Here is a 14224-nt window from a genome sequence, read left to right on the forward strand (position 1 = left end):
GGTGTCAAAAAGGGCTGTGGTGTGTTGATCCTGTCCAGCAGCTGAACACCCACCTTGCATATTGCTCACTCCCCTCTCCTGGGGAATGAGGACAAAACAGAAGGAAGGTCAGAAGACTCATGGATTGAGATAATGACATTTTAATAGGTGAAACAAAAACTCTGAAGGCAAGCAAAGCAAAAAGAGGAATTCATTCAATACTTCACATTAGCAGGTAGATGTCCAGCCACTTCCTGGAAAGCAGGGCCTCAGCACAGTTGTTTGGGAAGACAAAAACCGTAACCATGAGCAACCCACTTTCCCTAAGATTTTTATTGCTGAGCATGACACCATAGTGTATGAAATATCCCTTTGGTCAATTTGGGTTAGCTGTCTTGGCTATGTCCCCTCCCAATTTCTTGCTCACACCATACTTATGCCCTTGAGGAGTTTTTGATCACGCTTTTAGTTCTTTTCTTTCTATAACTATTTGATCACTTCAATCAGAATAGTTTGGTGAGCTTCCCACCAAAGCTCTGGAGCCACTTGTGAATAATGTTTCAGTTACTAAGAGCATACTTTTGTTCCAACTGAAGTTAAGCACCGGAAAAAAAAAAATCCATTAACTTTGACCAGGATGCAAGTCTGAGGTTTCTTAGGAATGTTATGAGGAGGTAAGAAGTGATGGTCTATGGTACTTAAAATCCTACCCTACAGTTTTCCTGTGCTTTATATCTATTATTCTTAACTTTTACACTTAAATTATGAGGTTTCTGAAGTAGAACTCATTCTCTTTGTCAACTCTGGCTCCTTGAGAGAAGTTTCCAAGCATTTTTCATGATGCACAGAAAACAAACAAAAAAACCCACCCACCCCAGAAAAACCCATATACATACCAACCACACTTCTAGTTTATCTAAACAAGTGACAACTGCAGAATTAGTTTTCTCAACAGAGAAGGAAACACATGTGACAGTTGTGGCCTATAAACATTTGCTAATCAGTCAACTGACCTCAAAGACTGATACAAATTCTCACTAGTGTGTTTTCCTTAACTGCTCTTAGTCCACTAAAAATATCTTTTTATCAACCTATTAAATGTTTAGTGTATTTTGATGTGCTCTTATGGTTAATGAAGTGATCTTAGCTAGCTTTCTAGCAGAGTTCAGACTGAAACCTATGAAACAAAGTTTCGGATTTAATTAATAATACCTTCATGGAACTTACACATACATATATATATATGATATAATCCATCAGGTCTGATATCTATCTCCAGGGCTGTCTAGTCAGGAGTAGGAAAAGATGAAAACCAGAGACAAAACTACAATTTAGATCTAATGAGCTTATCCACGAGCTAGAGCTAAAACCCAAGCTATTTACAGTGTAAGCCTAAAGGCTATTCAGAAGAGAAAACCAGTAATAGAAGCTGAAACAAGTACATTTACAAGACAGCTCAAACCAGAAGAGCCCAGGGCTGAGTTTAAATAGAGCTCTTGGGGTGACTGGCAGGGGTTGGGGATGGAAACCCCAAGTGAGGCTGGTCAGGGCCATTAAGACATATTAGTGCCCTCAGTGTCCTGACAATAGCTTTCCCTTCCCATCAAGGTATGTTCTCATATCTTATGGAGAGCTGGGTTTAAGAGGGGCAATTGCTGTCAAGACATTTAGTTGCTGTGGGTTGTTATGAGGCTACAGAGTCAGGGCAGGAACTGGGAAAGGGGCATGGTATGGGTGTCCTGGAGGTAAGGGGGTTGGGAGTACTGTGGCTGTCACTGAGGGGCCCTGTAGGCTGGGCGGGATTGAGGTGGGGGGGATTTCAAGCTGCTACTGAGCTAGAGTAAAATTCTCAATAACTATATAACATAATATTCTAGGGAAACTGATTGTAAGGAACATTTAACGAAGAACTGTTTTTTTTACATAACTGAGGACCTGGCGCCTGACCCCAGCAGGGGGGAAGGACCGAGAGACATCAGACTATGAATTCTTAATGTAATACACAGTCTCTTCCCGGAATATGTACTGACCCCCGTATACATACAAATACCTGTATTGACAAGTTAATTTAGGGGGAAGTGTAGCCAAAGTGTTAGCAAACGAGACACATAACCACCCACGTAGTTATATGTGGTGCTTTTATTTCAGCGCTGGGAAACCAGGGGTTCACACCCAAAGCTGGTTTCAACAACTGATTCAGATTACACCATATTTATACAATTTGGTCACATACATATTCATTACAATTCTTGACAACCATTAGCATATTCCACACCTGTTCTAAGCTATCTGTTTAAGCGATGCTAAGTAACATTTGCATGTTTATCAGTTATTTCTCAGTTACCTGTTTTAAAAAAAATGTCATAAATCTATGTCAATTTTAAGAATAGGGTATGGTTACTAAGTACAAAGATTCTATGGTTACAAAGTCTGCTTATACAAAGATTCTATGGTTACAAGGTTGGTTAATCTTTAAAGGTTGCTACCTTAATGTTCTCCTAAACTTGGATACAGTTTACAAAAGTTAGTTCAACTATAACAAAAGTACCAGGAATCCATATCTTAAATAGATTGATAAGGGGAAGGGTATTGTGTGCGTCAGGATAGTCTGTAAACCCTGAAGTACCCAACCAATGGGAAACAGGGGAGGGAAATTGTGGCCGGGATTTTGGGGAGATATAAGCAGGGGCTTTTTGCCCTATTAGGTGTGCCTACCTTTAGGTAGAACACCTGGTCTTGCAAAATCGTTATTAAAATATGCTTTGCCGAGAGATCCTGCCTGGGCCTATTATATTTGCAAAATAATTGTTTCCTACACTGATATTCAGTTCTCTGGTGAACTGAACTGATCCAGTATTAATTTGTTGCATAAGAGCAAAGAAGCATTGCACTGGGTTGAATAACATGGTTTCTATTTATTCTCAATTTTTTCATATTTTTTCAAACTCATTTCAGGATAAGGATCACTTCTTTCAAATCCAAGGAAGAAAAAGTCATTTTCAGTTCTATGAGGGGATGTTAAAAATGGCACTGTTCTTCTGATTACAAATTTTAAAAGTGCATTTTCAACATGTTATTCTCCAAATCATTTTCCTAAGATCCCTATCTGTATTTAAGTTTTTGAACCTAAGGTGCTAATCAGAGCCTCTTGAGAAATATTTTTTACTGAGAGAAAAAACAAAATCACAGATTCACAGATTCTTAGGGATTGGAAGGGACCTCGAAAGATCATCTAGTCCAATCCCCCTGCTGGAGCAGGAACACCTAGATGGACGCTCCACAGGAAGGCGTCCAGGCAGGTCTTGAATGCCTTCAGACTAGGAGACTCCACAACCTCCCTGGGCAGCCTGTTACAGTGTTCTGTCACCCTCACTGAGAAGAAGTTTCTTCTCAAATTTAAGAGGAACTTTTTGTTTTCCAGTTTGTATCCATTGCCCCTTGTCCTATCATTGTTTGTCACTGAGAAGAGCCTGGCTCCATCCTCCTGACACTCACCCTTTATATATTTATAAACATGAATGAGGTCACCCCTCAGTCTCCTCTTCTTCAAGCTAAAGAGACCCAGCTCCCTCAGCCTTTCCTCATAAGGGAGATGCTCCACTCCCTTAATCATCTTTGTGGCTCTGTGCTGGACTCTCTCAAGCAGTTCCCTGTCCTTCTTGAACTGAGGGGCCCAGAACTGGACACAATATTCCAGGTGTGGTCTTACCAGGGCAGAGTAGAGGGGAAGGAGAACCTCTCTCGACCTACTAACCACCCCCCTTCTAATACACCCCAGGATGCCATTGGCCTTCCTGGCCACAAGGGCACAGTGCTGGCTCATGGTCATCCTGCTGTCCACCAGGACCCCCAGGTCCCTTTCCCCTACACTGCTCTCTAATATGTAATTTCCCAACCTATACTGGAACCTGGGGTTGTTCCTGCCCAGGTGCAGGACTCTACACTTTCCCTTGTTAAATTTCATCAGGTTATTCCCCGCCCAACTCTCCAGCCTGTCTAGGTCTCGTTGTATGGCAGCACAGCCTTCTGGCATGTCAGCCACTCCTCCCAGCTTGGTGTCATCAGTAAACTTTCTGATAGTACACTCTATTCCCTCGTCCAAATCAGTTTCCTGCTGTGTGCTGTTCATACCCCTGCTTTTGGCTTTTCTGCCATGTAATTCACTGAGCACATCTTATTGTCTTCAAGAACAGGACTTAAGCGTCAGACAGCATCTCCACAACAGAGTTGTCTCTAAATCAGTGTGCCCTGGAGACAAAATGTTTTGACCCAGTTAGACTTTACCACTGAATTTCCTGGGTTAGAGTATATGTATCCTGTTTATGAGACTGGAACTTGTTCCTGAAGCATCTTCCTATTTACTTCCATTCCCTGGGCACATGAATGGGACTTCACCCAACTGCCCTAGTTCAGCTAAAGTGCATGTGTGGGTTGAGTTGTTTTACTTTTTTACCCAGACCAACATGGTGGTGGTGAGACATTGGTCTCTGCTGGAAAGATGAACAAGGAAACTGGACCAAACCTGAAGTCCTTTCCTATCCCCCAGGGCAAAGATGTGACCAGACAAAATGGCCGGGTGCAAAGTTGACATCTACCACAGCTTCTGTCTAGACTTCCATACTGCCTGCAACTATCAGGGCTGCTTGTCTGAGGAGATAACAGTGCCTTTGTTTACACACTGATGTCCTATTGAGTCACCAGAGACTGAAATGAGACCACTAAGAAAGACACAAAATATCTTCATTCCTACTGGAAGTCCTCTAATGGACTGTTAACTTGCAAGGCTAATTCAGGATAACAGAGTTGTCAGCATAGTTAAACTCTTTATTGCTGATCACCACACCTGGAAAATAGCACTAATACTGCCCATGGAGCATGAACCTTGTCATCTTTTGGCATGTTTTGGCATTTTTGGCACTTCTGCTCAGCAGGCAGGCTGTGTGCTCTGGCACACAAGCATTATTATTGCACTGGCATTACTCTGAGATGTAGGGCTGCTTCCTCTATTTGGCCATAGACTTGTGAGTTCAGCAGATAAAACCAGTGGGACTCCAAGCTACAGCTTAGGGAAACCCCTGCGTTTCCTCTGCAGTTGCTTAATCTGGGAGCAGTAACTCTCTTGAAACTCTTAATACCTCTGCAAGAATTTAGGTGGACAGAGCAAATATGAGAAATATAGGTTTCCATATAAAATCAGTGCCATGTCTCTTGCACAGTCCTGAAGAGTTCTTTTAACTTCCTTTTTTTCCACTGTGACTGCTCTTTGGTGGAGCATGGGCTAACAGTCTTCAGAACTAGTGTGAGATGGAAGAAACTCCCCAGAAGGAAGTTATGGATTAATTTACCCATGTTGAAAAAATTTTCTCTTGTAAGGAGCCATTAAAGGAGGAATGTTGTTTTTACAAACTGGGGACCTGATCCCAGCAGGGGGGAGGACTGAGAGACATCTGACTATGAATTTTTAATGTAAAACAAAGTCTCTTCGAACTAATCCTGGAATGCATACTGATTCCTGTATTTAAAAAGTTAAGCTAGGGGGAAGGGTAGCCAAAGAGTCAGGAATCCATATTTTAAATAAATCAATAAGGGGAGGGGGTTGTTAGAATTAGATTAATGAGATATGTAAACTGAGGCAGGCATCAGGTAGTCTGTAAACCATGCAGTACTCAACCAGTGGGGAACAGGGGAGGGAATTTGCAGTTGGGATTGGGAAGGGGGGATATAAGCAAGGACTTTTTTTTCCCTATTCTGTGTGCTTACCATTAGGTAGGACACCCATTTTTGCAAAATTGTTCATAAAATATGCTTTGCTGAGATATCCTGCCTTAGCCTATTATATTGGCAAGATGATAGCTTCCTACACTCCCAATATCCATGAGGAAGCGCTTGGTTACTGTGAGAGAAAGCTCCTTGCAAAAATTGACCATGTGTTAAAGGAGAGCTAATGGGCAGATCATGACTGCATTTGATTCCTTGGAACTAGTGGGAGGAAGGGGAGAGAGTGTTGAAACATTTCCAGGATATCTCCATGAAGACCTTTTTTCTCTTAGGTTTGATGCCAGGTTCTCACAAGAGCCTTCATTTTGAAATGTGATTGTTTCCCTGGAGGGTATCTTGATAGAAGTTGGGTGTTTTGGGTTTGTGGTTGTGGGGTTTTGTTTTGTTTATTTTAAAAATGTAATATTAAAAGACAAAGAGGCAAATTATCTGCCTTGGTGCTGATGGTACATCAAAGATTGCAAAGCCCAGGCAGTCTCTTACTGCTAAGAGGATGATTTATAGAAAATTGCAGGCATAACACATGCATGTTCTGGCAGCTGTAAACAGTCCCTCTTTAAATTTGCTAAATCCAGCAGTACTTCTTCTGCCCAGAAATTATTCTTCCCATTTCTTACAACCCTTCATTGAAGGGAGAGGGGAAGGACAGAAAGGGAAGGAGGGATAAGAATTTGTTCCTGTTTAGTAATCAACTTGTATAGCTCAAAGAAAGATTTAATGGGAGACACTCTGTGTGCTTTGTACTTGCTACAATTTGGTCTGTAACTGAGCTGAAATGGTTTTAATGTACCTGATCTCTTCTGTGGCAAATAAAATCTGAGCTTCTTAAAGAAGATTATCTCAGCTTCACCACTCAGATAAAACTTCTCAGACCAGAGGAGGGATCTTCCCCTTTTGTGACAGCAGCTTTATTGTTCTACTCTCTTCCATCCATATAAATTTTCTTGAGCTTGAGGGCTCAAGAAATCCCAGCCATGTTCCAATACTTGTCATGCCCTTGTGTTCAAATTGTTTTTTTGCCTCACTCCCATACATTGTTTTGGTGAGTATGCATGTAATAAGTGATGGTCAAAATTGTTAATGTTGAACAAATCGAGTAGGATTCAATTGTATTATGCATATTATTGTAAGCAGTAACTGTGCTTGTGCGAGTTTGATTATGTTTTGTAGAACCTTGTAGTAGTAGTTAAAGACAATGCCATAAATAACAGGACTACCAGGTGGTGCCATAAATAACAGGACTACCGGATGGTGTCATAAATAACAGGACTCCCGGATGGTGCCACAGATAATAGGACTCCCAGATGGTGTTACAGATAACAAAGCGCTCGGATGTTGCAACAGATAACAAAAGTTCCAGAGACAGAAATTCCCAGCACGTAAACGAACGCATAACGTATATAAGTACATACGAAAGGTTGATTTTGTGTGCCTGTTGGAGGAACTGAGCTTCCCCCGGTCACCCAGCGCTGTTTTGCCTAATTACCGCTTGCTAAATAAAATTGATTGATTGACTCAGAATCGATTTATTGGCTCTTATTTATAACAATGCATATAACCCCTTATCACCTCCTTTATGCACACGCTCTCCAGTGTTAGATGTAAAACTGGAAAGAATTTGATGGTGCTGTAGGGAGTGTGTGTGTGTGGGCAGATGTGCAAAAGAGGTACCTCGGGACAATGAGTATTATTGATGCAAGCAACACTAAATAAAAATTCAGACTAAGGCAACTTCGTCTTTGCTTTTTTACCTCCATCATAATGACACCATTTCATTATGAACCTTGATTGTTGCTTTTCACAGTTTTAAATGATCAGTCACAAAAGTGCAGAAACTTGGAGTTGGAAGGCCTGTTTTTTTAAATAGGATTACTTATTTTATTTTGCAGTCAAAACGTTTCACAAATCTAGGAAATATTTTTGGTGCTTGGTAGATTCTTCTACACACTTTTGAGACAAATTAATAGAGATGACCCTGTATTTATTTCTGGGAGAAGACTTCGAAATACATGCCAGAAACAGACAATTTGAGTTTCTTTCTCTACATTAAATATAAGTTGGAAGGGGAATTTGAAACTGGTCACATGGTAGATCTGTTTTTATATTTTGCAACCTCCAGCACCTATTTTGCCTCCATCCCATTTTATAGGGTAAAAAAACTTGCTTAGGGAAGATTAGCTTCTAGATGGATGTGTCTGAGAGATCACCTTAGGGACAGATCTGCATGCAGAAATCATTTTTTGCCATAGCTGGAAGAGAGCTATGACCTAGCATAGTGCTCCTCCTGAGCAGTTCCCCCAGCACTGCCAGAGCTGCTGAGCGCCCCTGCGCAGAAAGGTTTGAGAATGCAACAGCTTGGAAGGGGTTCTTCAGATCTTTCCCCCTTCTCTTCCTTCCTGGCCTGTGAGTGACTCAGTGTCCCAAACCTTAACTTTTTGTTACCATCTTCCTCCTTTCAATCTCCTTCATTTTCAACACCTCCCATCTCTACCATCTTCTCTTAAATCTTTTCTGCCTCATAGATCTCTTCCTTGTTTTCCTTCTTTCTTCCCTCCTCTCCCATCTCCTTCCTCATTTTTATTGTTGCTCTTTCCTCTTCTGTTTTCTTTCTTTTTTTTTCCTCATCTTCTCCTACACGTTGTTGTTAGAAAGGATTCTTGCACCCCCTCTGATGCTCTTGCATGTTGTGTAGTAGGAGAGGAGATAGTCTTATTTCTCTTCCCCTGGTAGATCATTATTCAGAGACACAATGTGAGAGACTAATATCTCAGGTCATCCGCAAAACAGTGAAGGGGGGGGGGGGGGGGGGGGGGGGAGGAATCAGGGAAAAGATGGCGATCCTCCATTGCCTGCCAAGGAGCACGAGACTCACAAAGCAACTTCCACAGCAATAACAAGAAGAGCTAGGCAGAGAGAAGAAGGTGGCAGTGTCGTCGGGACGCTCCTGGAAGTTCTTGCAAGTAAAACCCGTCTTTGGTTTGGCATGAGAAAGATTCTCTCATTCGTATATGCATGCTGTTTTTTCCACCGTGTTTCTGTGAAATCCATTCATTCGGCCAGGGGAGGAAAGAGGAAGAAAGGCGGGCGGAGGGGAGGGGGGGAGCAAAGAGAAAAAAAAAACCCCACCAAACCAGCGTGTTTTGTTTGAGAGACAGAGATCTCTTGCATGAAGGAGGAGGTGCTGGTAGTGGGAGGAGGAAAGCAGTTAATTAATTTTTGTTGTTACATTAAAGGGGGATATGGAGAGATGAGTTATGAGTAGAGCTTTTGGGGTGGGGGTGTTTGCGCACGCTCGTGCGTGTGTGAACTTGGATCAGAGAGAGAAAAGCTCCGTGCTGGCACGACTCAGGCAATCGGGTGACACTCCCCACGGCTTCTGGCCCCGTCTTGGGTTTGTGTGCGTGTGTTTGTGGGGGCAGTGGTTTCTTTGAAGGACAGTGTTTGGAAGAAGACGACAGCGTTCAGCTGGAGAGCAGAAGCCATTACACACGCTTTTTGCTCCCTTTTCGAGAAGGAGAAGGGAAGGGAAGAAAGGAAGAAGCCCACTTCTTGTTCGGTTCCCCGATGTTTCTGTCTCTAAGTCAGACAAAGAACTTCTCTATCGCGCCTTTCTCCATCACCCGGAGCAGCTTTCTCTCTGTCTCTCTCCCTCCCTCTTTCCATATCTTTATCTCCCTGTCTTCCATTTGTAAGCTGTTTGCTTTGGTTTCAGTTTAGACTCCACAACACAAAGCATCCCTCCCATATACGCCTGCAGTCTACAGTCTTTTATGTCTTTTGGAGTACCCCCCCCCCACACTTCTTAACATTGTGGTTTCTATTTTACACACATATCATCACACATATCACCCTGGAGTTTCCTATATATTTGATCTGTTAAGATTTCCCCCCCCCCCCCCCGCCAAGGGGCCGGGGGGGGGGGGGGGGGAGAGGCTTTGCATTCGTTTTCTAATGTTTGGAAACAAAAAGACCTTCAAGTTTGAGTGCTTTCTACTGCTGCTTTTGTGTGACTCTGTGTGTGTCTCATGAAGCTGCTTGCATGTGTAAGAGGAAGTGACTAATTTGGCAGAGAGCTGTGATCTGAGTCAGGTACGCCATGTCATGTTCTCTGGCTCCATCAGAAAATGGAGGGAGAGCAAGCGCATTTCCAGTAGACGAAGATGAGATGGGAAGTGCTCCTAACATTATGGATCTTTCAAATTTTATTTTATTTTTTTTTAAGTTTTGCTGTCAGTTACCCCATCCCTCCCACCCCCGGATTTCTTCAGTTTTTGAATGTACAAGACTGTGGTGGGTATTCTTTCTGATTTCATGCTATCAGGAAATGAGAACTGGAGGAAATTGCCTGGATTGTCCTTCACATAGAGGAAAAACTTTTATTTTGTTGGTTTTAACTATTATACTTTCACGTTGAGGTCACTTTTCTATATATTTTTCTTTGGTTAAAGTTAATGTGATGTAAGGGTTTGATCAGCTAGCTAAAGAAATAGTGTGTGTGTAATACATGTAATATTTGGAGGCAGGTGCTTGTAGCCTGAGGCTGCTCAGGTTCTTCCAGAGAACATAGTGAAATCTCATTCTTTCTGTGTGGTGACGATGGCTTGAATTTTTGTATTTTACCTTTTGATGCTCAAAAGCATTATTTTTTCTGTATGTACTTTAATATGAAACATTTTCCTTCACTCACTAAGTCGCATGTTTATGATACCAGAAAGCTTTCAGGAAGCTTTTCATTACCATAAAATGAATAATTCTTTGCAGTGTGTATGGGGGAATGGCAACTTCCATGGTGATCTTTTTTGGTGTCTTACAATATGCTTTTTTGAAAAACATAACAAGGATGTTGTTGGAAGCTTTTGTGTCATGGCAGTTGAACAGGAAGTCTTTTTTTGTTTTATTTGAAGCCTACTTTTTCATCTGGAATAGTTTAGGGTGGTCTCACATGTGGCCTTACTTTTTTCCCCACCAACATCAATTTGTACATTGGTTGCATAGTAGATATAGTTCCTCAAAAATTCAAATTAAATGCCTTAGTGTCTGAGCATCTTCAAGTGCAACTCCGTGGTGAAAGTATCAGATGGAATACTCATAAGAGCTCTAGAGGAAATGTGAAATATAGATGTATGTATGGTAGAAACGATAGGATGAGAGATCAGTGAATGAACAGAAGTAACCACACTTCCATGCATGCACCAAGAATAGAAAGATGGTGGTAGTGATGAACGTCAGAATTCCAGCTGCTGCAAGGTTAATATTGAAATAAATAACTTACGCTTTTTCTATGGATAAAAAACATTTAATCCAATTCCTTGTATTCCTTAAACACGTGTTCATTAGAGCATAAGCAAAACAGCGCTGGATGCGCAGGGGATTCACTCCGCCCAACACGCACACCTTTAAACAATAAAAAGTGTGCTTAAATACAGTAAAGTATTACATATTCATAATGACCCCAGGAACGCCTATACATATTCATAACCTTTCCCCGCTTCTGATTAAAATGAGTCTCAGATAACCATTTCCATAGACCCTCCCCTGTTGCGCGTGCGCAGTGCCACTTGGTGAATTTGAGGAGGGGTCTTTGGATGAAGGCTCCTTCAGCTTCATCACAGTGAACTTTTTACCTTTGGCTCATTATGTTGAATTGACTGGGACCCAAGCTGCCAAGTTGAATGAAACCAGACTGGTGCCCCCTTTTGCTGTAAATCTTCGTTATCTTGTCTCCTCAAGTTTACAGCTAGGTGCAGTAAAACTTCTTATCTTGGCATTCGATGGGGTTCTGTTCTTCTTAACATAAAGCTCTAAACTAAGCATTTATTGTGTGACTAAGCCTTAAAGTGTTAGCTTGTTAGTAGGCACCCATTATAAGTTTAGTTAACCCTTAAAATGTTAGTTCCCTCTGTCAATATAACTTCATAAGCAAGTTTCATAACTTTTTACATAGAACTTAACCACCTTTTTCCAAGTTCAGAGCCCGTGCCTCATTTGGTTATATCTGTAAACATTAAACATCTTAGCACGAATCACAACTGCATTTTTCACAATATTAATGCTTGTTTTATTTTGTCTAACAAGAAATTGTTCTGTATATAAATAATTTTGAAAATATATTGCACTGTCAGTTATGTATTTCTTAAGTTCTGGTTGTCGATGCGTCACCCAAACTACTGAGATACTACAGTTATCTCCATATCTTTGAATTAAAGTCCTTTGTGAGGTGGGCCATGGAATGGACAATTTCATATATATTTAATGTTACACAGTGACTAAGCAAAGAGGAGAAAAAATAACTTTTTTCCTGATGTAATGGTGATGGATGCAATTTGCCAATCTTAGTATGGGCCTAATCCAGCACCCACTGAAGGAAAATAAAAGTTCCTCACTGAACTGTGTTGGTTTGGGTCAGATTCTAAATGCCCATCCTCTCTGTTATGTATAGAGTTTTCTTAGATATTTATCTTTATTTTGTATTGTGAATTGCCTCATATTTTGAGAGATCACTGCAGTGCTATAATGTGACATAGAGATGCATTGCACTTGGGCGTGAAATGTGCTATCCAAGAGCAAATGAGATTTTAGATTTTTATGGGAGGGCCTATATATTCCTTGTACTTGGTGACAGACACCCTAGAAAACCAAAGGTCATCACAACAGATATAATGTATGAATTGTGGTGAATGTGGTTTCATTTTGAATAGGGTATTCTACATTGTTCTCTAAAGAGATTTCAGTCCCAGTCTCATAATTTTTGCTAATGATGTTGCTTGATGTAATTATACCCAGACTGAAATTGAAGTTTACCTTGAGGTCAGAAGACTAGCTAAGAGGCTTTTTTTTTTTTTTAATTTTACAAACCGCTGAGCTAAAGGAAAGATGGTATTGAAGAATGCTAGTCACTGTTAGCTCATGAATTTTACAATTGGACAATAATTTTTTGGTTCAAAGCAATGGTTTGTAATAGCTTTTGATTTGTGGACATTCATAAATTTTACACAGTGCTTGCCCTTTTAGAAATTTTGCATTCATAATTTGTTCTATAGTGTATGAACTTGAATTTCTTGATTACCTTTTTTAGGCCCATTAGAAATAGTCCACAGATCACCACTTAAAAACAGTACTATAAACAATTTATTTCCTTATATGTTACCATTAGACTTGTAATTAATTACATTGCTGAGAAATGTCAGATTTAAAAGATAGCACTTCCCATTTATTTCTTCCATCAATTTGAAATTATATTTTTGTATGTGGGGGAAAGTAAAAAATGTTGTGTATGGGTGATTAGGATATAAAGAATGTGAGTACATAATTGGATGATGGGTGGAAAGCAGAGCTACTGCAAGCAGAAGTGGTTTGTTTTTTTTTTAATGATTATTATAGTTCACTAAAGACAGAACCAAATTTAATAGTTTTGTGGCCTTTGACTTAAAGGTATATTGATAGTTGGAAGCCATGAGTGGATTGTAAGAGAGCTAGCTAAGAAACATTGGATGAGAATTGTAACATCTGTCAGATGTCCAAACATATATGTAGATACATTTGGCCATAAGGAATGAACAAGTTGAATTCTTAGGCTTACAAAGGAAATGGGAAGCACTACAATTTTATTATAGTACAAGCTACAGTTTGAGGAAGGTTACTTAAAAAAACCCCAGATATTTCTTAAAGTTTGGAACTTCCAGGAACAAGTATAAATACTCTATTCCTCTGATGGTTTTTGGTTTACAAATAAAACCTGTAGGATTACAATATTATTTCAGATTGTTCTAATTTGCAGTATCCCTTTCTCTGTGTGTTCTGGCAGATAACTTCTCAAATAAGCAAAACACTACTTTGTAGTATGAAACTATGGGGGGAAAAAGAACTTAAATCTGCGAAATTGCTGAATAGCTATGTAATATTCATTAGCTAGCTTTGTGCTATTATGAAACCATCACTAACAAAACATACAGACAAAAGTATGGATATATAATTTAAAAAACCAACCCATTGAAATATTGAAAAAAATCAGTTTAAATATTGTAGAGGAAGGAGATCCTCTTTTCACAGATCAGGAAGAGTCTTCAAAGAACATTAAGTTGTAAAACGTTTTTGTGTCTTAGCTATTTTGTTATTCTTTATGTTGTTTTGTGCTTACAGTGCATCACAGTAGGAAGTCATAAACATTTTAGTGGAAGATTCTCTCTGTTGAACATTTTGTAAACTTGTTCAAAACAAAAACTATTCTGCTAGTGACAGAACTGAATGGTTTGCTTAACACTTTGTTGTGGGTTGGCCTTGGCTAAGGGCCAAACACCCATAAAGCTGCTCACTCACTCCTCTTCAGTGGGACAGGGATGAGGGGGCAACGAGGAGAATAGGATGAGAAGGCTTGTGGGTCAAGATAAAGACAAGGAGATTGCTTACCGCACTGTTTTTTTTTTTTTTTTTTTTTGTTTTTTTTTTTTTTTTTTGTTTTTTTTTTAAC

The 14224-nt window shown here is 40.2% G+C and overlaps 1 protein-coding gene across 10 annotated transcripts in view; it reads left to right on the plus strand.

Moving 5' to 3' along the window:
* Positions 1-8559: 8559 nt before the first annotated feature.
* LOC135575271 (zinc finger protein 462-like) overlaps positions 8560-14224 on the plus strand; it is a 166033-nt gene continuing 160368 nt past the window's right edge. For 9 of the 10 annotated variants that reach the window (XR_010468758.1, XR_010468759.1, XR_010468760.1 and 6 more), the window contains exon 1: positions 8560-8717. The gene's annotated coding sequence lies outside the window, so the exon portion shown is untranslated. Of the gene's footprint in view, positions 8718-9690; positions 10048-14224 lie in introns of those variants that run through there. The other variant, XM_065045039.1, reaches the window with a different exon arrangement.

The sequence above is a fragment of the Columba livia genome, chromosome W, assembly GCF_036013475.1.
Source record: "Columba livia isolate bColLiv1 breed racing homer chromosome W, bColLiv1.pat.W.v2, whole genome shotgun sequence".
Lineage (NCBI taxonomy): Eukaryota > Metazoa > Chordata > Aves > Columbiformes > Columbidae > Columba > Columba livia.